General features: G+C 35.9%; 1 long non-coding RNA gene across 4 annotated transcripts in view; it reads left to right on the top strand.

Moving 5' to 3' along the window:
- The window catches only part of LOC105481026 (uncharacterized), a 41,768-nt gene that overhangs the window by 1,196 nt on the left and 16,523 nt on the right, over positions 1 to 24,049 (top strand). For all 4 annotated transcript variants that reach the window (XR_011613083.1, XR_011613085.1, XR_011613084.1 and 1 more), the window contains one exon: positions 2,560 to 2,721. This is a non-coding gene — a long non-coding RNA (uncharacterized lncRNA). The remainder of the gene's footprint in view (positions 1 to 2,559; positions 2,722 to 24,049) is intronic.

The following is a 24,049-nucleotide window of genomic DNA, read 5'->3' as shown; positions in this document are numbered from 1 at the left end:
TTAACTTGATGACATAAAAGATCAAGAAAACTCCCCACTTCTCTAATTGGATTATCTTTCACATGTTTAAATTGTCTTGTCCATATGACTTAAAGAGGAAACATTCAGCAAAAATCTTGGCATGTTGTATACAACCCGATGCTGGGGTGATGCATAGCAAGTAAAGAATAATAACGGTGGTTATTTGCTATAAATAAACTCTCAACCTCATTAGCGAATGTTCACTTGCAGACATTTACTCCCATCAAAATGATTTCCTTATGTTACAAGCCACCCCTCAAGTTTCCTTCTCTACAACTACACTCCAGGTCCAGAAATCACAACTCAAATTTTATGGTGCTCAGTCATGCTGAGATGTCTCAAGAGACACAAAAACAACGCTGGAGTTACAAGTTAATTCTTCCTGCTGGGTTAATAATTAGGTAAAACCAGTTTGAAGCAAAGGGAAATCAGTGTGTCTGGAGTTCAGAATGAATTAGTGGGGAAAGAGGCAAAATAAGGAATTACAGAGTAGGAATATAACTGCCTCTCCTCTTCTGGAGTGGTGCACTGGGCGGGAAAGGGGAGAGGACAAGGAGAGCCATTCAGGAGCCTGAACTTATAATCGGCAAAGAATCCCTGAACTCAGAATCAGATCCTTGTCTGTGAGGAGACCTTTTAGCTAATCAACATGAATAACACTTCTGTTTATTGGTGAGACAAAGACTTAAAACTTGATAAATTATAAAATGTCTCTCCCCTTAGCACTTCTGCTGGCAGCCTGGCTCATGTTAACTTTTATTTTATACCAAAGCATCCTCCCATTAACTCAGCATTTTCCCTCAAATTTGTATAGTAAAGAGAAACTTCACATCTCATGTATTCATTTTGTTAGGATGTCTGCAACACCCAGTCAATATGCACCAATCAATATGCACATTACCCAAAATGCCAAGTGACAACCCTGGGAAACACATGAATAAGGAAAAGAGAAGCTGACAATTTCTCTGCTCATTGGCACTGAAATGCACTGCCATATTTTATGTCTTTCAATAGAGAGGTACGTGGGTGAGGCCATAAATGGTCCATGACTTTGTTACTAGGAAAGAAACCAGTGGAGGTGGGAATATTCCATGTATTTGGACAAAACTGTATCAACGTTACTAGAAATAAAAATGCTCTCATCCATTGTACTCCCCTGTAGAGACCCGGACATATATCCAAAAGCACTTAGCGTAGTTAAGTCTCAAATATACCAAAGCCAAGATTAAGTTTTAAATGACTGAAATGCCACAGCTTTGTTGATCATGCTACTGGTGCCACCTACAGCCTATTAACTTGTGAGGTCAGCACTCAAGTGTTCACACAACTCTGAGCTTTTTACTCTGCTTTCTAAAAGGAGAGCTCCTGATCTCATCCAAATGCCAGCCTTTTCCATCCATCCCTTTCCCTAGGACTTGAAAATCTTAGCACAGGCTGGGCACAGTGGCTCATGCCTGTAATCCCAGCTCTTTGGGAGGCCGAGGTGAGTGGATCACTTAAGGTTAGGAGTTCAAGATCAGCCTGGCCAATATGGTGAAACCCCATCTCTACTAAAAATACAAAAATGTGCTGGGCATGGTGGTGCACACCTGTAATCCCAGCTGCTTGAGAGGCTGAGGCAGGAGAATCACTTGAACCTGGGAGGCAGAGGTTGCAGTGAGTCAAGACTGTGCCATTGCACTCCAACCTGGGCAACAAGAGCTAAACTCCTTCTCAAGAAAAAAAGAAGAAAACTAAAAAAAAGAAAATCTTAGTGCAAGGAATTAAGGAATCACAAAAATCCCAATTGCAGAGAGAAAATTAAATGGGCTTGAAGTCAGATGAACTGGTTTTGAATTTCAAAACTGCCCTTACTAACTGTGTGCTATAGTTTGGATAATGTTTGTCCCTCATACCTCACGATGAAATCTGATCCCCAGTACTGGAATGGGGCTTAATGGGAGGTGTTTGGGTCAGATACCTCATGAATGGCTTGGTGCTGTTCTCATGGTAATGAGTGAGTTCTCACTCTGTTAGTTCCCACAGAAGCTGGTTGTTAAAATGAGCCTGTCACCTCCCCTTCTCCTGCTTCCTCTCTCACCAGGTGATGTCTATACACACTGACTCCCCTTTGCCTTAGGCCATGAGAGGAAGCAGCCTGAAACCCTCACCAGAAGCAGATGCCAGTGCTATGCTTCTTGTACGGTCTGCAGAACCATAAGCCAAATAAACCTCTTTTCTTTGAATTACCCAGCCATGGATATTCCTTAATAAGAAAAAAAAAAGAAAAGAAAAAAGAGAAAGGACTGACACTGTGGGAACTTGGGCAAGTTACCAAAGTAACGAGTAAAGTTACTCTATTTTCACTTACAAAATAGGAATAATGATATCTGCTTTCTAGGGTTGCTGTAAGGATTAGAGAAATACATGTTAAGTGTCTAACATATAATAAGGCTCAATAAGTAAGTTATATTTTTCTGGAAAGACAAGTCATATGAACTTGACATATAATTTCTCCAGCCTTGCTCTCTGCTCTTCCCTATGTTTTGATCATCTCAGGACCATAGGAAAGGCCAGGATCCAGAGTGCTTAAGAAGAATAAGAGAAAGACAAGTAAAAGAAGAGGAAGAGAAGCAGCAACACCTTACTAAATAACACTAAGTACCAGGGATTGTTCTAAGGTGTTCATAAATATTGACTCAGTCTTCATAGCAACCTAAGGTTGGTACCATAATTATCCCCACTTTACAGATTAGAAAAGCACAGAGGGGGGATATATGACTTGCCCAAGATTGTACTGCTAGTAAGTGCCAAAGCAAAGATGCAAACCCAGGCAGAATGGCTCCAGAGTGTGCATTAGTGACTACTGCTATAGGACCCCAAAAAACAAATATGGAATCTACTCAAGTAAAGACATCAGAGAACTTTAGGGGATGAGTACTTTTTTGTTTGCCAAAGGTACTAGGTCATAATTTTTAATATAAAAGAGGTAACTAATGAGCTTAAGGACACTCTCTTGCATAAATAATACAGAAAAGGCTATGTTTGTACACATACTAGTGAAGAAAGGTGACAAAGTAAGTTGTGTCCATCACAATCTATGTCTCTTCAGATGAACTGACTCTAAATCACTGGAGAAACTGAGTATGCATAGAAGCACATTGGTTCCTGCCCTTCCTCCCACATCCTCTTTGCTCTTTAGCAGCCATTGGCCATATCACTGAGTGTTTTTGTTGCTTGAGTAGTACCTTCGGAAATTGAAAGATATGTATGGAAGGGAAAGGTCCAGGTATCTTCATTGCCTAGTCTTGAGGATGGAAATATAGGCAGACATCCTGGTCAAAAACAAAGAGGGAGACTTGGTTCAGATGTCAGGAAAATAGCTTAGCTAGACTGAGTGCCAAATGGAAAAGGAAACTCAAAGATACCTTAATCAGAAAACCATGGCTACACACTCCAATAGCAGGGGAAAAAAATCAGGTTACATGGGCAACGTTATGATTCTCTTTCATTTACTTTACACAAATGTGAGTGTTCCAAAGGCACTCTCACAAAGGTTTCCTTCACTTCATACTCTGGCAAAATGAGGTCTATTAGAGCCATGTTAACTATTCAAAATACCAAAAGATACCTATTTTTGGAACCATTTTCACATATAATGGGGTAATGCAATGTATAGATTCAAGGAGTTCTCTAGGTTCCCTCACAGTGACAATTTTGTTGTTGCCACTGTTGCTATTGTTACAAGTGCTGGAAGTTAAAAAGCAAGCATATTTCTGCATGTTCAACAACCTCCCAATCTGGAGAGCCCATGTAATTTAGATACACTTTAAGGTTCACAGCTACAACCAAAATGTTAGTTTCTATACTAAGTATACAGTACAAATAATATGGATCCAAAAAGTACAAAGAGATAGAGAATAGGAAACTCCAGAGGTAGAACAGAAGCAATACACTCCTGCTGGGGACAGCCAGGGAGGAGAACCTCACAAGAGCTATTAAAGTCCAACTCTTCCTCCTTGAGAATAAGAACGGAAAAAAATGGAAATGGGCTGGCTACAATGTAGGGAAAGGCCAGGATCCAAGCCTCTCCACTGTAGCACAGTGGGAATTACTCATGGAAAGGACAGAGGGAAGAGAGGGGATTCTGTTGATTGTAAGAAGTACCAGAATCAACCCAGCTATTCTCTTCTTAAACTTTCATGCAGCTATGCCCTCTGGTGTCTTCCAAAAAGTCCAAAATGAATTATTAGGATATCAGTGAGTCAAAGCATGATGTTCAGGATTCTTCCATATTGCTAGGATTTTCATAAATTCTAAGATTTTTATCTTAGAATTACAAAACTACCTCAGATTAAAGCTATAGGGAATGGTGTTGAAAGAATGCAACAGCTTTAATGTGACCATGAGCTTTGAAAGCTACAGTAAGTAAACCAGCTACCTAGTAGTTTAGATTCTAAGCAACTCAAAGGCAATTGCTAAGGATAGCATAAGAAACGAGGCTCATTTATGTGAATTAATTGCTAACATCCCCCGCCTCTCTCTCTTGCATACACACACACACACACACACACACACACACATTACTTGCTCTCTGTAAGAAGCCACGTTATAAGCCGCCCTATAGAGAGGCCCATGCGGCAAGGACACATGGCTGCTTGCCAACAGACTCCTGACAACAGTGTGTAAGCTTAGAAATAGATTTTCCAGCCTTGGTCAAGTCTTTAGCACCGCAACCTTGTCTGACAACTTGACTGCAACTTCATGAGAGGCTCTGAGACAGAATCATCCATCTAGATAGCTCCAAAATTCCTGACCCTCAAAATCCATGTGAGATAATAAATGTTTTTCATCTTAAGTGACTACATTTTCAAGTAATTTTTTATATAACAATAGATAATTAACATTAACTCTTGCTTAAGTCATATAGCTTAAATAGAGTGGTATATCCATTTCCCAAACCTATGCCATTGCCACTGCAACATTCTGCCAAGCCTATAGTAATCCTGGATTCATAATTAATGGCTTCTGTTATGGTTCTGCAAGAAACAAAAACCCAGTCAAGCTAACTCAAGTAAGCTCAAGCTAATTCAAGGCTGGGTGTCTAATAATGTATCTTTCCATAAATAATATCTATAAATGCTAGAAGAAAAAATATAAATACTTGATGGCTCCAAGAACTAAAAAAAAGCAGGCATATTTTGAAAGGCAGTCAAACTTATAGGAAGAAGTCAGCACAGAGTGATTTGTAGTTTTTGCAGGTATGCCCGAAAGGCAACCAGAATCATGACCAAAGTAGCACTGGTGAAATTCCAAGAAAAAGTCTCCTACTTTTCTGGCTGGAGGAACTAGCAAAATTCCAGGCAAAGTAGACAATCAGAAGTTGTGGGAGAAGAAAGCCAGGAAAGAATACCACCAAATTCTGTTTGTACTCAGCTCACATTTCTGGATGACCCCTGAATTATGTATGAAGGGGTCAAATAGAAAGCAGCTAGCAGTTAAGGATTATAGAATTAAACTCAGTTCTGAACTTCCACTCAGCAAAGGTATTACAGACTTCATTTTAAACCAAAGGAAATAAGATGCCTGCTAAAATGAAACATCAACACTCTTTAGAGCAATACAACAAAATTCAGAGTCTCTATAATAATGCCTCTACAGCATCCAGGATAAAATACGAAATTACTCAACATACAAAGTGCCAGAAAAATGTGACCCAGTCTCAAGAGAAAATGCAAACAATAGAAGCCCATGTCAAGATGACCTATATGTTGGAATTATCAGGAAAGAATTTTAAAATAGCTATTGTGAGTATACTCAGTGATGTCAAGGAAATATAACAAATATGAAGATTAAAAACCTCAGCAAGAAAAAAATAACATATAAAAAAGAAATGAATGGAAATTTTAGTACTGAATACTAAAACATCTCAAATGAAAAATTCAGTGGATGGTCCTAATAGCAAAATGGAGATGAAAGGAAGCAGTGAATTTGAAGACAGATCAATAAACATCATCTAATTTGAATAAGAGAGGTAAGGGAAAATTTTTTTAAAAATAAGCAGAACCTCAGGGACCTATGAAATAATTTCAATATATCTTACCAAGAAAGACACATGGGGCAGGAAAATATTTTAAAGATAAACACCAGAAAACATCTCCAAATTTTTTAAGATGTAAATGTACAGATCTAGGAAGCTCAAAAATCCTCAAAGAGAATTAATGCAAAGAAATCCACATCTAAGTACATTATAGCCAAACTGATGTTCAGGGAAGACAAAGAGAAAAATTTGAAAGCAGACAGAAAAGAACATCACATTATATATAGCAGAATAATGATAGAAATTATCACAAACTTTTCTCACAAACCTTTCCCAGAAACTAGAGAGGCTAGAAGACAGTGGAACATCTTTAACATGTTACAAGAAAATAACTGTCATCCTAGAATTCTAAATTCAGTGAAACTTGCTGCAAAAAGGAAAGTGAAATAAAGACATTTTTAGGTAATGAAAAATTAAGGGAATTGGTCTCCACCAGAACTGTACAAAAAGGTCTTCAACTTGAAGGAAATGATATCAAGGGAAATCTTGGATTTTCAGGAATGAATGAAGAGTAGAAAATATAAGTGGTAAATATATGGGTAAATAAAAACACTTTCTTCTTTTAAATTATTTAGAATACAAATGATTATTCACAGCAAAAAGTATGACATTTTCTTGTAGGATTTGCCATGTACTTAGATGTAATATATGTGACAATGATAACTTAAAGAGTGGTAAGATAGAAACCAAATAGACCTATCTATGTATTACAATAATTCTACTTTTTATCATATTAGCACTGCATAAACTGTGAAAAGAATGTATAGAGCAAACATGTTTTTGAAATGTACAGAAGTATAATTTCAAATGAATAAGTATCCTAAAATGGAAATTAAGATATTGAAATAACCCAAAAGAAGGTAAGATGAGGGTGGGGAAAATGAGAGGGATTCAAAATATATAAAAAATAAAATGGCTACCTAAATTCAACCATATCAGTAATTATATTAAATGTTAATTGAGCCGAACACTGCAATTAAAGGGCACAGGTTATCAGAACGGATTTTTTTAAATGAAGACCTTACCAAATTCTATCTAAAAGAGATATATCTTAAACATAAATTTAAAAGTTGAAAGTAAATGGACAGAAAAAGACATGCCATGTGAAGAGTAACTATAGTAAGGCTACAGTGGTTGTGATAATAGCAGATAAAATAGATCTCAAGAGTTTTAGAAAAAATAATGAAGAGTATTTTATAATAAAAGGATTAATCCATCAGAAAGGCATAGAAATTATAAATGTGTGTGTACCTAATAACAGAATTTTAAAATAAGCGAATCAAAAATTGATAAGATTAAAGGGAGAAATAGATGATTCTACAATCATAGCAGGAGAATTTAATACCCCCCTTTCAGCAAATTACTTAAAATCTAGAAAAAAGAACAAGTAAATACCTAGAATAACTGAACATGTCATTCATTTTTGCCTAATTTGTATTTATAGAGCTTTACACTCAACAACTACACAATACATGCTATTTTCAAATATACTTAATACATTCACCAATATAGAACATATGTTAGGTCATAATGCAAGTTTCAATAAATTTCAAAGGACTGAAGTTATACAAAGTATGTTCTTTGACCACTAAAAGACTAAATTATAAATCAATAACAATAATATAACATTACAATTACAAAGAATATTACAAATGTTTGGAAATTGGACAACAGATATCTCAATAATCCATGGGTCAAATAAAAATCAAAAAATTAGAAAATATTTGAAACCAAATGATAATAAAAATACAACATAGAAATAAATTTGTGGGATGCAGTTAAGGCAGTAGAGGGAAATTTATGACTTTAAATGCTCATGTTGGGAAAAAGAAAAAGGAATAATTTGTAATTAATGTCCTTAAGAAGCTAGTGAAAAAAAAGAACAAAGTAAATCCAAAGCAGATAGAAGTAAATAAAAAGCAAAAATCAATGAAATAGGAAATAAACAATAAATAAAATAAAGCCAAAAGATGACTCTTTAAAAAAATTCCTACATCTCTAGCTGAACTGAGTTGAAAATGGTGGTAGAAAGGGGAAGACACAAATTACCAATATCAGGAATAAAAAGGGGTTATAACTCTAAATAGTACAAATATTAAAAAGTTAAGAAAAATTGACAAGTTAAATGTAATAAACACACTTTTTGAAAACTAGTACAGCACAATCAAGAAGAAACAGATAACCTAATATCTACTAAAGAAATGAAATTACTTGTTTCAAAAGAAAAAAAAAAGCCTATCTATAAAAATTTTATTTAAAAGTCTTCAGGGCAAGATATCCCTGCTGGTGAATTCTACCAAATATATGAGGAAGCCAAAATAACAATTCTACAGAAACTCCTCCAGAAAACAGTAAAAAAAAGAGTGTCATTATCCTGATACTAAAATTACATAAGATATTACAATTTTTAAAACTACAGATTCATATCCTTCATAAACACAAGTACAAAAAACTTTTAACATGTTAAACCTAGCAATATATCAAAGGACTAGTTAATATATCATGACTAAGTGGTATTTATTCCAGTAGTGCAAGGTTGGTTTAACATTTAAAAACAAAACCAATGCAATTCACCATATTAACAAAATAAAGAAGAAAAAAATTCAAAGGGGGGCTGGCCAACATAGTCCACAGAAGCAGCTAGTGTGCACTGCTCTCATGGAGAGAAATAGAAGGGACAAGTAAACACAGCACCTTCAACTGAAGTACTCAGTTACACACATTGAGATTAATTTAAAAAAAAACAAAAAAAACACCTTGACCGACAGAAAACAGAACAGAAAAAAGCAAGGCAGGACTGCTCACCCAGAAGCAACAAATAACAAGGAGCCAGGGGAAATCTCCCCTGCCCAGGGAAGTGGTGAGTAAGTGAGTGACCCTGGGGACCCACACTACTCCCATAAATCTTTGCAAACCTCAGGTCAGGAGACTCCCTTGTGAACCCATTCTACCAGGGCCCACAGTCTGACATGCAGAGCTACATGGAATCTCAGCAGAGCAAACACTCAGGCATAAGTAGAGCCCTGTGGGCTTTAGATGCCCAGGTTTCCCAGCAAAGCAGCAGCAACTCCAGCAAAGCAAGAGGTTAGGCCCCTGTACATACCCCTAGAAAAAGGCTGAATCCAGGGGGTTGAGCAGCAACAGTCTTCAGGCCCTGTTTCCACAGCACCTCACAAGATAAGACCCACTGGCTTGAACTCCAGCCAGCCATGGGTAGCAGTGTTACACCTCCCTGAGATAGAGCTCCCAGAGGGAGGGGTGGGCCACCATCTTTGCTGTTTCACAGCCTTAGCCATTGATGCCTTCAGGTTCTGGGAAATCCAAGGCAACCAAGGGACTAGATTGATTACCCCACACAGTGTAGCAGCTCTGTGAAGAGTCAGCCAGACTGCTTTTTCACATGGGTCCCAGATCCCATTTCTCTCCACTGGATGTAATCTCCCAACTAAGGTCTACGACCACCCTCACCAGTGTTTTCCAGATGGCAGCAATTCCAAACCTCCCTGGGACAGAGCCCCCAGAGGGAGGGGTAAGCCACCATCTTTGTTGACTTGAAGTCCCAGCCATTGTCACCTTCAGACTTTGGAGAGTCTGAGGTGACTAGGGGCTGGAGCAGACTCCCAACACAGCACAGTTGCTCTATCAAAATGTGGCCAGATGGCTTTTTCACAGTTTCCTGACCCCATTGTTCCTCACTGGGCAGGACCTCCCAACCCAGGCCCCCAGCACCCCACTCCACCAGCATGTCTGAGCCAGCAACAGGTCCATATCTGGAGCTCCCCAAAGAAGGGGCAGGTCACCATCTTTGCTGTTTTGTAGTCTTTACTGTTGATATCTTCCGGTACTGCAGCAGCTCTGTGGAAAAGTTTCCAGACTGTTTGTTACATGGGTTTCCTATCCTGTATCTCCTCACTGGGCAGGTTCTCCTGGTGTGGACTCTAGCCACCCAAACTGGGACAATCAATCCAGTAGCAACTCTGCAACCCCTTGGAAGAGAGCTCCCAGTAGGAGGCATAGGTTGCTATCTTGACTGTATCACAGCCCTTGTCCTTGCTTTCTCCATCTCTGGAGAGTCTATGGGACCAGGCACTGGTCCGAATGTCCAGCATAGAGCACCTACCTCATGCAAAAGTGAGGTATTGGTTCTCACTTCTCCTCACAGCGTAAGGCCACCTGACCTGGGACTCCAGCACCCTGCCTCTGCCCTGACCACTTCAATCAGAGGCAGCCCTGCAGTTAAAGGGACACCTACATACAGAGATAAGAAAAAACCAATGCAAGAACTCTGGCAACTCAAATGTCCAGAGTGTCTTATGTCCTCCATATAGCGACACTAGTTCTCCAACAAGGGCTCTTAACCAGGTTGAATTCACTTATATTACAGAAGTAAAATTCAGAATATGGATAGGAATGAAGATCACTGCGATTCAGGAGAATAGTAAAACCCAATCCAAGGAAACTAAGAATCACAACAAAATAATACAGGAACTGAAAGATGAAATAGACAGTATTTTTTAAAAAAGTAACTGATCTGACAGAGCTGGAAGACACACTATTATAATTTCACAATGCAATTGCAAGTATTAACAGCAGAATAGACCAAGCTGGGGAAAGAATCTCAGAATTTGAAGACTGCCTCTCTGCATTAAGACAGTCAGAAAAAAATAAAGAAAAAATAAACATGAATGAACAACACCTCTAAGAAATATGAAATTATGTAAAAAGGCCAAATATATGAATCACTGGCATCATTGAAAGGAACAGAGAGAAAGCAAACAGTTTGGAAAACGTATTTCAGGATATAGTGCATGAAAACTTCCCTAACCTTGCTAGAGAGGCCAACAGTCAAATTCAGAGAACCCCTGCCAGATTCTACACAAGAGGATCAGCCCCAAAAAACATAATCAACAAATTTCCCAAGGTTGAAATGAAAGAAAGAATGTTAAAGGCAGCTAGAGAGAAAGGGCAGGTCACCTGCAAGGGAACCCCCCCATCAGGCTAACAACAGACCACTCAGCAGAAACTCTACAAGCCGGAGGATATTGAGGTTCTATTTACAGCATTTTTAAGAAACAAAATCTTCAACCAAGAATTGTACATCCAGCCCAACTAAGTTTCCTCAGTGAAAGAGAAATAAGATTCTTTTCAGATAAGCAAATGTGGAGGGAGTTTGTTACCACCAGACCCACCTTGCAAGAGATCTTGAAAGGAGCACTAAATATGGAAAGGAAAGACCATTACCAGCCAATACAAAAACACACTTATGTACATAGACCAATGACACTATAAAACAACCACACAAGCAAGCAGGCATAATAACCAGCTAACAACACGATGACATGATAAAACAGACACATATTAATACTAACCTTGAATGTAAGCAGGCTAAATGGCCCCATTTAAAAAGCACAGAGTGGTAAGCTAGATAAAAAAGCAAGACCCAATGGTATACTGTCTTCAAGAGACCCATCTCACATGCAGTGACACTCATGGGCTCAAAATAAAGAGATGGAGAAAAAATCTACCAAACAAATGAAAATTAGAAAAAGAAGCAGGGTTGCAATCCTAATTTCTGACAAAACAGACTTTAAACCAACAAAGATCAAAAAAGACAAGTAAGGGCATCACATAATGGTAAAGGGTTCAATTCAATAAGATCTAACTATCTTAAATATATATGCACCCAACACAAGAACACCCAGATTCATTAAGCAAGTTCTTAGAGATGTACAAAGACACTTAGAATCCCACACAGTAATAGTGGGAAACTTCAACACTCCACTGACAGTATTAGACAGATCATTGAGGCAGAAAATTCACAAAGACATTCAGGACTTAAACTCAACATTGAAACAAATGGATGTGATAGACCTCTACAGAACTCTCCAGCCAGAAAAAAACAGAAAATACATTCTTCTTGTTGCCACATGTCACATACTCTAAAATCAACCACGTAATCAAAATAGAGGGAAAAAAGTCACTCAAAACCATGGAATTGCATGGAAAGTAAGCAACCTGCTCTTAAATGACTTTTGGATAAATCATGAAATTAAGGCAGAAATCAAGAAGTTCACTGAAACTAAAGAGAACAAGGATACAACATACCAGAATCTCTGGGACACAGCTAAGGCAGTGTTAAGAGGGAAATTTATAGCACTAAACATCCACATCAAAATGCTAGAAAGAACTCAAATTAACAATCTAATATCAAAACTAAAAGAACTAGAGAAGCAAGAGGAAAGTAACCCCAAAGCTAGCAGAAGATAAGAAATAACCAAAATCAGAGTTGAACTGAAGGATATCAAACAAGCCAAAAAAAAAAAAAAAAAAAAAGTAAAGATTAATAAATCCAGGAAATGACTTTTAAAAAAAATTAATAAGACAGGCCACTAGCTAGACTAATAAAGCATAAAAGAGAAAAGATCCAAATAAACACAATCAGACTTGAAAAGGGGGATGTTATCACTAACCTCACAGAAATATGAATAATAATCAGAGATTACTATGAACATCTCTATGCACACAAGCAGAAAAACTAGAAGAGTTGGATAAATTCCTGGACACACACACCTCACCAAGACTGAACCAGGAATAAATTGAATTCCTGAACAGACAATAATGAGCTCCAAAACTGAATCAATAATAAATAGCCTACCAACCAAAACCAAAACAAAACAAAAAAAAACTCAACCCAGGGCCAGATGAATTCACAGCCGAATTCTACCAGATGTACAAACAAGAGATAGCACCATTCCTACTACAACTATTACAAAAAATTGAGGAGGAACTCCTCCACAACTCATTCTATGAGGCCAGCATCATCCTAATATCAAAACCTGACAGAGATATAACAAAAAGATAAAACTTCAGGCCAATATCCTTAACGAAGTTTGATGCAAAAATCCTTAACAAAATACTGCAAACCAAACCCATCAGCACATCAAAAATCATGATCCACCATGACCAAATAGGTTTTATTCCCTGGGATGCAAGGTTGATTCAACATATGTGAATCAATAAATGTGATTCATTACATAAACAGAACTTAAGACAAAAACCATGTGGTTACCTCAATAGATACAGAAAAGGCTTTCAATAACATTCAACATCCATTCATGTCAAAAACCCTCAATAAATTAGGTACTGAAGGAACATACTTCAAAGTAATAAGAGCCATCTATGACAAACTCACAGCCAACATCACACTAAATGGGCAGAAGTTGGAAGCATTCCCCTTGAAAACTGGCACAAGATGGCCGGGCGCGGTGGCTTACACCTGTAATTCCAGCAGGCTGGGAGGCTGAGGCAAGCGGGTCACGAGGTCAGGAAATCAAGACCATCCTGGCCAACATGGTGAAACCCTGTCTCTACCAAAATATAAAAACTTAGCCAGCCATGGTGGCATGCGCCTGTAGTCCCAGATCATCAGGAGGCTGAGGCAGGGGAATCACTTGAACCCAGGAGGCAGAGATTGCAGTAAGCTGAGATCATGCCACTGTACTCCAGGCTGGCAACAGAGTGAGACTCCCTCTCAGGAAAAAAAAAAAAGAAAACTGGCACAAGATAAGGATGCCCCCGTCACCACTCCTATTCAACTTAGTATTGGAAGTTCCGGCCAGAGCAATCAGGGAAGAGAAATAAAGGGCATCCAAATAGGAAGAGTGGAAGACAAACTTATTCCTGTTTGCAGATGATATGATCATGATTCTGTATCTAGAAAACCTCGTAGTCTTGGCCCAAAAGCTTCTTTAGCTGATAAACAACTTCAGCAAAGTTTCAAGATACAAAATCAACATACAAAAATCACTAGCATTCCTACACACTCGACAGCAGCCAAGACAAAAACCAAATCAGAAACACAAATCCCATTCACAATCACCACAAAAAGAATAAAATACCTAAGAATACAGCTAACCAGAGAGATGAAAGATCTCTACAGTGAGAACTACAAAACATTGCTCAAGGAAATCAGAGATGACACAAATGGAAAAACATTCCATGTTCATGGATATGCAGAATCAATATAACCAAATATATTTAAAATGTCCATACTGCCCAAATAAATTTACAGATTTAATGCTGTTTCTATCAAACTACCAATGAAATTATTCACAGAACTAGAAAAAACTATTTTAAAATTCATGTAGAACGAAAAAAAAAAGCCCAAATAGCCAAGGCAATCCTAAGCAAAAAGAACAAAGTTGCAGGCATCATATTGCCCAGTGTCAAACTGTTCTTGTACCAGTAGCACGCTGTTTTGGTTATAGGCCAAGAAAACAAAATAGAGAGCCAGGAAATAAGGCTACACATCTATAATCATCTGATTTTTTTTGACAAAAACAAACAATGGGGAAATGACACCCTACTTAATAAATGATGCTGGGATAACTGGCTAACCATATGCAGAAAATTGAAAATGGACCCCTTCCTTATACCATATAGAAGAATCAACTCAAGATAGACTAAAGACTTAAATGTAAAACTGAAAACTATAAAAAACCCTAGAAAGCCACTTAGGCAATGACATTCTGGACATAGGAACTGGCAAATACTTCATGATGAAATCGCCAAAACAGTTGCAACAAAAGCAAAAATTAATAAATGGGATCTAATTAAGACCTTCTGAACAGCAAAAGGAACTATCAAAAGAGTAAACAGGCAACCTACAAAATGGGAGAAAATTTTTGCAAATTATGTACCTGACCAAGGTATAATAACTAGCATCTATAAAAAATTTAAATGAATTTACAAGAAAAAAACAACCCCATTAAAATGTGGGCAAAGGACATGAAAAGATACTTTTCAAAAGAAGACATACGTGCAGCCAACAAGCATATTTTTAAAAGCTCATTATCACTGATCATTAGAGAAATGCAAATCAAAACCACAATGAGATATCATCTCACACTAGTCAGAATGACTATTACTAAAAAGTCAAAAAATAATAGATGCTGGCAAGGTTGTGGAGAAAAGGAACACTTATATGCTGTTGGTAGGAGTGTAAATTGTTCAGCCATTGTGGAAAGCAGTGTGGCAATTCTTCAAAGAGCTAAAACCAAAACTACCATTCGTCCCAGCAATTGTATTACTGGGTATATACCCAAAGGAATATAAATCATTTTACTCTAAAGACACATGTACACATATGTTCATTTCAGCACTATTCACAATAGCAAAGACATGAAATCAACCTAAATGTCCATCAATGGTAGACTGGATAAAGAAAATGTAGTACATATAAACTATGCAATACTACACAGCCATAAAAAGAACGAGATCATGTCTTTTGCAGGGACATAGATGGAGCTGGAGGTCATTATCTCCAGCAAATTAACACAGAAACAGAAAACCAAATACCACATGTTCTCACTTATAAATGGGGGCTAAAGGATGAGAACACATGGACACAAAGGGGAACAACAGACACTGGGACCTACTTGAAAGTGGAGTTTAGAAGGAGGGAGAGGAACAGAAGAAAGAACTATTGGATATTAGACTTAGTACCAGAGTGGTAAAATAATCTGTACAACAAACCTCCATGACACAAGTTTACCTATGTAACAAATCTTCACATGTACCCCTGAACCTAAAATAAGTTTTTAAAAAATCCTGTGATATTTTAACCTCTGAATAAAAGAGCACTTGACAAAATTTCACACCCATTCATGACAAAAACTCTTGGCAAATTATGGAAGTTCTTCCATGTGATAAAGAATATCTAGGAAAAAATGTATAGCTAATATTATATTTAATGATAAAATAATGAATGCTTTTCCCTTAAGATCAGAAAGAAGGCAATGATATCTGCTCTCACCAATTCTATTCAACGCTAATGGTGCTAGGAATTTAACAAATTAAGAAAAATTAAAAGGCATAATGATTAGAAGGGAATAAATAAAACTGCCTCTATTTGCAAATAACATGACTACTTACGTAGAAAACCCTCAGGATGATAACAAAAACCTACTAGAACTAACGAGGAAATTTATCAAGATCTCAGATTATAGAATTAAATTTTTAAAAATCAAGATAAAATCAATATTAATTGAATTTTTACATTTTGCCAGCAAACAATTGGAACACAAATTTCAAAACTGCATTTATAATAGCACCAAATAAATATAATATCTTTAGGAATAAATTTAACAAGTGAAACAAGATTCCTATAACAAAAAGAACAAAACACTGCTGAGTTAAACTAGCAAAGATCTAAATAAATGGAGAGGTATACCATGTTCATGGATTAGAAGACAATATAATTAAGATGTCTCTTTCCAAATATATCTATGGTTTTAACATAATGCCAAAAAATTTCAACAGAACTTTTTTGTAGAAAATTACAAGTTAATTATACATTTTATATGGAAATCAAAATGACTTAGAAAATAAAAAGCATTTTCAAAATAGAAGAAAAAAACTGGTATATTTACACTACCTGATTTCAAGTCTTACTCTTAAGACGCAGTAATCAAAACAATGTAGTAGTGCCAGAAAGATAGACAATTTGATCAATTTGCATAGAATATAGAACCAAGAAATAAATTCATATATATTTGATTAGTTTTCAATAAAAGTGCTGAGGTAATTTGAAAAAGAAAGGAAAGTTTTCTCCCCAAATTGTGCTGGAACAAGTAGATACCCTTAGGTGAGAAAATGAATATTGACCCTTATCTTATATCATAAAGAAAAATTAATCAAAATTGTCCATAGGCCTAAATGTGGTGGAACAAAAGAAAAGCAAAGAAGAAAATCCTTGCAACCTCAGAGTAGGTAATAATTTCTTAGATAGGACACAAAACCACAAACCATTTAAATAAATTGGTAAATTAGATCTCATCAAAACTTGAAACTTTTATCAAGACATCTTGAAAAAAATGAAGAGACAAGCCATATCATGAGATAAAATATTTGTAATCTGACAAACAGCTAGTATTCAGAATACATAAAGAATTCTTACAGCTCAATAAGAAAATGGACAGAATTGTGAACAAAAGAATTAAACAGACACTTCACATAATACAGATGCTCCTTGACTTAAAATAAGGTTACAGCCCACTAAAATATTATTTCAATTGTGAATGAGAGTTCTTTCATGATTTGACTGTCTGCTTGTGTATTGTTGGTATATAGGAATGTTCATGATTTTTGCACATTGATTTTGTATCCGGAGAGTTTGCTGAAGTTGCCTGTCAGCTCAAGAAGCTTCTGGGCTGAGACAATGGGGTTTTCTAGCTATAAGATCATGTTATCTGCAAACAAAGACAATTTGACTTTCTCTCTTCCTAATTGAATACACTTATTTTTTTCTCTTGCCTGCTTGTCATAGCCTGAACTTCCAATACTATGTTGAATAGGAGTGGTAAGAGAGGGTATCCTTGTCTTGTGCCAGTTTTCAAGGGGAATGCTTCCAGCTTTTGCCCATTCAGAATGATATTGGCCATTAAAAGAAGAAACCTAATGTGCTTATTCCAAAAGATAGCAGTTTCAGTTCAGGCTGAGAAATACCTCTCCTTTTTCACTCCACCTTTGATGCTTCAACAGTAACCAAAGTGGATAAAAAATATTAATTATTCCTGTGGGAAAGCTTTCTCCCACTCTACCCACCATGCTTAGTATTTCAAAAGGCAAAAGAAGGTTTTGAAAAGTAATCACCAGCAGTGCCAGGGAGCAAAGAAATCTACTCACTGTTTTTGGCAAATGCAAGCTCTGCTATATATATCCTTGTTAAAAGGAATATACTCATTTAAAAAAATGTAAAAATCAAGCTTGAGAATTTAGAAGTTTCTGAAACAGAAGGAAAAATAGCACAGCACTCAAGATACAAAGAAGAATATAATGGACCCTACTGTATTGACTGTCCATTCTTTGCTCATGTTTTCACTCTTTGTAGGCCTTGGTGGGAGACAGAGGCCACCTTCTACTACAGGTGCTAAAAAGATCAGAAACTTGCTTACCAGACTTACTTGCAGTTAGACCATGGACATGTAATCTAGGTTCAGCCAAACATGTGCATGCTTCCTGAACTATGAACCAGTGTCTAGTAATGCAAAAAGCAGAACAATGGAGAGTCCATTCGGATGGCAGAAGGGCAACCATGGCAGCAACACAGTTTCTGGAGGAAATAATGACAGAGGTGGAAGCTGTGGCACTGGGTGCTTGGCAAAAATAGCAGAGAATGCTCACCTGGCCAGTTCTGTGGTGTGATTTTGACAGGATTCCAGCCATGTCACCTCTAGGTTCAGTTATCCAGCACATGCCCTCTATTCAACAATCCAGAGACTACCCAACATCAATACACTCAACTTAAATTAGCCAAAGTCAATTTCTTCCACGTTAAACTAAGATCCCTGACTGATTCAAACAGCTGTCTTCTGAAAATTATTGATACAGAAGACTAAAGAAATGTAGAAATCATAAATTTTAGTTTTTAATTAGGTTCAAGAGAATACGGATACCATTAAGCAAATAAAAATTGGGAGTATCAGGTGTTAGACACAACTTTAAAAATAGGTGAATGAAATACAGAGACATAAAGATAAGCTTGCTGAGATGAGAAGGAAAATAGAAATGAAATAACACCACGAAAATCTGCATTAGAAGCAGAAAATATAATCATAGACACTGTAGAAAATCAAATTAATTGCCTAAAAACAAACCTAGAAAATCCTTCAAAAATGTAAAGGGCAGGGAAGAGAAGAAAATAAAATGAGAGAAGATGGATAGATGTAGAGGTGAGAACAGAAATCAAATCTGCAGATAATTGATATTCCTAAAAATGAGACCAAAACAAATGGAACAAAATTGAAATAGAGCAAAAATCAAAGATAAAGGTGGGGGAAAAAAGCCTTCCAGCATTAATGAAAAATTTATGTCTACTAAATAAAAAGATTTAAAAGTACCAGTCAACACTGATTTTAAAAGAGACCGACAGTCAGAAAAAACAATTGCCAAACATAAAATAAATTATTTTAAAAGATAAAAACATAGAGTCTTCTCAGATTTCTCCTTAAAACTAAACACCAAAAATAAATAAATAAATAAATAAATAAATAAATAAATAAATAAATAAATAAAATAGAGCAAAGTCTTCAGAGTTTTTTAAAGGAAAAACATGGTAACTGTGATGGTCAATTTTATGCGTCAAGTTAACTGAGCTAAGGGATACCCAGATACCTGGTAAAACAAGATTTCTGGGTGTATTTGTGGAGGTGTTCCCAGAAGAGATTAGCATTTAAATCAGTAGACTTGAGTAAAGAAGATCCACCCTTACCAGTGTGGGCAGTCACCATCCAACCCATTGAGGGCCTCAGTAGAACAAAAAGGCTAAAGAAGGGTGAGTTTTCCCTCTTTCTTCTTGAACTGGGACATTCATCTTCTCTGGCCCTTGGACGTCAGAGTTTCTGGTTCTCAGGCCTTTGAACTCAAACTGAATTACATCACCAGCTCTCCTGGTTCTCAGCTTGTAGACGGCAGATGGTGAAACTTCTTGGCATTCATAATAACCTGAGCCAATTTCCGTAATATCAATATAATAAATAAATATGTGTATAAATATGTTTATATACATAATGACTAAATAACGACACAGTGATTAAAAGTGACTCAATCAGAAAAACTAGGAAGATATTCTCGACAAAAACAGGACTGATAGAGATTATGACCCAGATACAACTCAGAAAAAGTACTTGAATATAGACCCTAACTCATTAAGAGTTAAATCAAAGAAGTCAAAAATGCGACTTCCATAGTATTAAAAAACTGAATATTAAATATTTAGTATTAAATATTAAAAACCTGAGTATTATATTAAATCAGTAAACACAGAATTCAGGATAACCAACTATTATAAATGTGGCTAGAAAATAGAATATTATCTTGAAAGAAAATGAATACAAAAGTAAAAAAGATAATTTAATAATAGCTCTGTGTTGATAGACGGTGTTATCAGAGTCTGAAAGTGGGTAGGGGAAAAGGTAAGAGTAGTAAAAACATGTTTACTTCATTACTATATGTAGGAAAAATAAAAATGGTTACGTTGATTTGTAGAGTAATACAGATAGAAGTAGGATTACCAAAAACAAAGAAATCAATGTCCATAGAGCAGAAAACTGGAATTCAGAACAAAGTTAAAAAAATAAATAAATGACAGACATGTCATTATCAAAATATACCTAATTTAGACTTCCTATATACCTAATTTAGAATATACCTAGTTTAGAATTTTACTTAGTGTTGAGAATCTTCTTAACACTAGGTAAGATAAGTCTAAATTAAAATATGTTAAGAAAATTCTTAACACTAGGTAAGAGATAAAATTTATATTCTCAGCAAGAATGTTTTGGAGAGATTAACAAAAAAGTTGGTCAAAAAAGAGAAAAACAAAAGAGCAGAGATGACTAATAATATCAAAAAATGAGAATTTAAGGCAGAAAATGCAATATAAGAGAAAATGCCAATTTATACTGATAATGGTCACAATACATATTGAAGGTAGAACAATCATGATTATATAAGTGGTGAATAATATCAAAATATCTAAAAATAAAACTTATACATGAGAAAGATATTTAATGTTGTAAAATTGTACAGTAATTAATAAAAGAACTGAAAAGATTCATTTAACTATTAGAAATTGGGAAAGGGAAAATAAATAGTGTAAAGATGTCAATTCTCACTGTTCATAGTGCAGAGTCAATTAATATTACCTACAATTGATAAATCAAGTAATGGCAGCATAAACACATTATAACGAGGTGTGGAAACAATCCCCAAAGAAAGTAAAAACACAAAGACAAGAGAGAGAGTAAGAATAAGAAAAGGTTGACAGATTGACTCTTGCTTTTCAGACAAACTCATTTGTGCTATTTAATTTTTTCTAGATGTATAAATTTTCTTCAAAGTTTTTTGTTTTTTCTTTTTTTCTTTTTGAAACAGAGTCTCACTCTGTCACCCAGGCTGGAGTACCATGGCACTATCTCGGCTCTCTGCAGCCTCTGCCTTGCAGATTCAAGCTATTCTTGTGCCTCAGCTTCCTGAGTAGCAGGAACTACAGGCGTTTGCCATCACGCCTGGCTAATTTTTGTATATTTAGTAGAGACAGGGTTTCACCATGTTGGCCAGGCTCCTGACCTCAAGTGATCCGCCCACCTTCCAACGTGTTGGGATTACAGGCCTAAGCTACCGTGCCCGGCCTTGGAAGTTTTTATAATTGATACATCATAATTGTATATTATGTATATACAATTGTATATATGAGGTACATAGTGATGTTTTGATACACACAATGTATAGTGATCAGATCAGGGTAATTAGCATATCCATTATCTCAAACATTTATCATATTTTTTATGTTGGGAACAAAGTTTAATCATGAAAAACCATATGAATCCCCCAAAGTGTCAATTATACGAGTCACATTTTTTGACTACAGCATAATGAAATTTAAAATTAAAAGCATGTTTATGCAAATAAAGAAAAACAACTGCTTTGAAATCTTAAAAATTATGTTGTAAATAATCATTAATGGGAAATCCAAATTACAGTGTAATTAGAAAATAGAAATAGTGGACATATTACATTACAAAATTTATGCAGTGCAGCCAAATTTATAATTGGAGCCAAATTCACAGCCTTAAAAAGTATACCAAGACAGAGTGAAAATAAAACAACTAATCATTAGCAAAAGAAGTTAGCAATGAAGAACAGCAAAGCAAATCTCATAGCAGAAGAAAAAAAAAGAAAAAGATGAATGGAATATCTCTATTTTGAAAACAAATAGCGATATTACATATGTGCAACTATTATGTATCAATTTTTAGGTGAAAAAAAGTAAATATAATAAAAGGTAACTTGCACCACCAGATATCAAGATGTACTATACAAGTATGATTGAAACCACAGAATAGACATACTAATAAATAAAAGTGAGTAGATATACTAGGTTGAAATTCACATAAGCATTGAATATTAATTACATTTCAATTCAAATAAGTGAAAATAGAGTTAAATATTTAATAATTTATTCGGGGAAGATTTTATATAGAAATAAGAAGGAAAATCTTACAAATTAACAAATGTAATATGTTCCTCGGTGGAACATTAATTGTAGTGTTGGAAACATAAAAACTCTATTCAATATACTATAAGACATTAATAAAATTCCAATCACTTAGTTGGACTTTTATTGAAGTTTGTCAAAGTAACTCAGGAGTTTATCTGAAAGAAAAAGTTGGTAGTAATAACTGAACATTTTGGAGGAGAAAAGGTGAGGAGGTAGCACCTGCCATATCAATAATAAAATATTCCATAGAGCTACAGTAATCAAAACAGTAATGTTTTTAAAACCAGAGAAATATGATAGAAATTACAGAAATAAACCTCTAGTATGTAAAAGAATTTAGGAAATGATAACATCACAAATAGAAGGAAAAAGGATTATTCAAGAAATTGACCAGATTTAGAAAAAAATTTCAGTCTGAATCTTTACATCACACTTATCCAGAAATAAAAGTCTGATGAATAAAAGAGCTAAATGTAAAAAATGAATTCAGGAAATATTTGAAAGAAAAATGTATTAGAAAACATGTTTGGGGATTGAAGAAAAATGTTACACTTTTCTTGTAAAAGTAATGGAGGACGTCTCAAAGAAAAGTGGGATAAAGTGGCCCTCATGAAAATTAAAATCTCGCATGTATATATTTTTAAAACAAAAATAGACCAGGCACAGTGGCTCTCACCTGTATTTCCAGCACTTTGGGAGGCTGAGGTGGGCGGATCAGTTGAGCCCAGGAATTTGAGACCAGCCTGGGCAACATGGTGTAATAAAACTCTGTCTCTACTGGTGAGGTGAGGTGGAGGCTGCAGTGAGCCATGATCATTCTACTGCACACTAACCTGGGCAATAGAGTGAGATCCTGTCTCAAAAAAATAGAAAACAAATATAAAACTAGGGAAAAGATTAGTACCACTAACAAATAAATAACAGCCCTTACAAATCAGTGTAAAAAACAATCACACAACAGAAACACAGACAAAAGGCACACACAATTGAAAAAAGAAGAAAACTAAGTCATTAAAAAATATATTAATACATATTCATTATCACAAGGAGTCAAAGAAATATAAATAAACAATCTTTTCTTTCTCTTTTTTTTTTGAGACGGAGTCTCGTTCTGTCACCAGACTGGAGTGCAGTGGCATGATCTCAGCTCACTGCAACCTCTGCCTCTCGGGTTCACACAATTTGCCTTCCTCAGCCTCCCAAATGGCTGGGATTACAGGCACACACTACCACGTCTGGCTAATATTTTTTGTATTTTTAATAGAGATGGGATTTCACTATGTTGGCCAGACTGGTCTCGAATTCCTGACCTCGTGATCCCCCCACCTCAGCCTCCCAAAGTGCTGGGATTACAGACATGAGTCACTGTGCCCGACCGTCTAAAGCATCTTTTTTACCGTAACTTTGGCTTGTTGTTTCTTTCCTAGCACTATTGCAATCTACAATTACTTGTTTGTTTATTGTCTGTCTCTGCCAATTAAACAGTAAACTCCTTGAGGGTAGGAGCATTATGTCTCTTTTTCACAATTGTCCTTAACACTTAACATAATGCCTGGTACACAGGGTGCTCAATAAGTAAATTAACAGATTTATTTTTTCTCACTATTAAACATTTTTATAACACTAACTGCCTCACATTGTTGTACAAATATCAACATATTTCATCCTCAGAGCAACCCACTGAAGTATTTTATCATTAGTTTACAGACTCAAAAACCAAGGTACAGATTAATGAGATAACTAACTCAAGATCATAGAGCTGGTAAATAATAGCACCAGGGTTTAAACTGAGGCATTCTGATTCCTGTCTCTATGTTCTTAAGCACCAAACTTTCAAGCCAATATGTATTATATATGATTATCTTCTGCAATTTCATGTGTGATCTCTG

The sequence above is a fragment of the Macaca nemestrina genome, chromosome 14, assembly GCF_043159975.1.
Source record: "Macaca nemestrina isolate mMacNem1 chromosome 14, mMacNem.hap1, whole genome shotgun sequence".
Lineage (NCBI taxonomy): Eukaryota > Metazoa > Chordata > Mammalia > Primates > Cercopithecidae > Macaca > Macaca nemestrina.
This window is presented reverse-complemented; position numbering and strand designations above follow the sequence as displayed.